This window comes from Schistocerca piceifrons, unplaced genomic scaffold, assembly GCF_021461385.2.
Source record: "Schistocerca piceifrons isolate TAMUIC-IGC-003096 unplaced genomic scaffold, iqSchPice1.1 HiC_scaffold_936, whole genome shotgun sequence".
In the NCBI taxonomy this organism is placed as follows: Eukaryota; Metazoa; Arthropoda; class Insecta; order Orthoptera; family Acrididae; genus Schistocerca; species Schistocerca piceifrons.
In genome coordinates, this window is record NW_025729208.1 from 5,312,882 (window position 1) to 5,314,064 (window position 1,183).

Genomic DNA, 1,183 nt, shown 5'->3' on the forward strand with positions numbered 1-1,183 from the left:
GCTGAAAGAGTGTGCCCACAATGGGAACCACACGTCAGCCAGACACTCTCATCACGCACCACTCTCTGCTTCTAACGGGCGCACATACAATATGTAAGCACCAGCATGGAACAACATCCAGTGCATCCTCTCCGCCACATTACACAATCCACACTATCACAACCAGACCAGGAGGTCCATGCGGAAAATAGAATATCCCCCCCCTTTCGACATCCACCATTGCGCAGATAAGGCACCAATACCCACACATGTCCTATACAACGGTGCACCCAACATCACAATAGTACCTCCTGTCACAGCGCACAAACAATGACATGAGTCAAAGACACAGGTCTGACACAAGCATAGAATTGGAGCGCCGCCTCTAATAAGCCAAAGGTGCATCCTGACGTGACAAATCTGATCATGTCACAAGCATTCACTTACTATAATCACTATCAACGAACCTGCCGCCCCCCCCCCCTACACCTTTCCTTACAACAACGTGTAACCTAACCTAACCTATGTTGTGCCTTAACCTAACCCATGTTGTACCTTAACCTAACCCATGTTGTACCTTAACCTAACCCATGTTGTACCTTAACCTAACCCATGTTGTACCTTAACCTAACCCATGTTGTACCTTAACCTAACCCATGTTGTACCTTAACCTAACCCATGTTGTGCCTTAACCTAACCCATGTTGTGCCTTAACCTAACCCATGTTGTACCTTAACCTAACCTATGTTGTACCTTAACCTAACCCATGTTGTACCTTAACCTAACCCATGTTGTACCTTAACCTAACCCATGTTGTACCTTAACCTAACCCATGTTGTACCTTAACCTAACCCATGTTGTACCTTAACCTAACCCATGTTGTACCTTAACCTAACCCATGTTGTACCTTAACCTAACCCATGTTGTACCTTAACCTAACCCATGTTGTACCTTAACGTAACCCATGTTGTGCCTTAACCTAACCCATGTTGTACCTTAACCTAACCCATGTTGTACCTTAACCTAACCCATGTTGTACCTTAACCTAACCCATGTTGTACCTTAACCTAACCCATGTTGTACCTTAACCTAACCCATGTTGTGCCTTAACCTAACCCATGTTGTGCCTTAACCTAACCCATGTTGTGCCTTAACCTAACCCATGTTGTGCCTTAACCTAACCCATGTTGTGCCTTAACCTAAC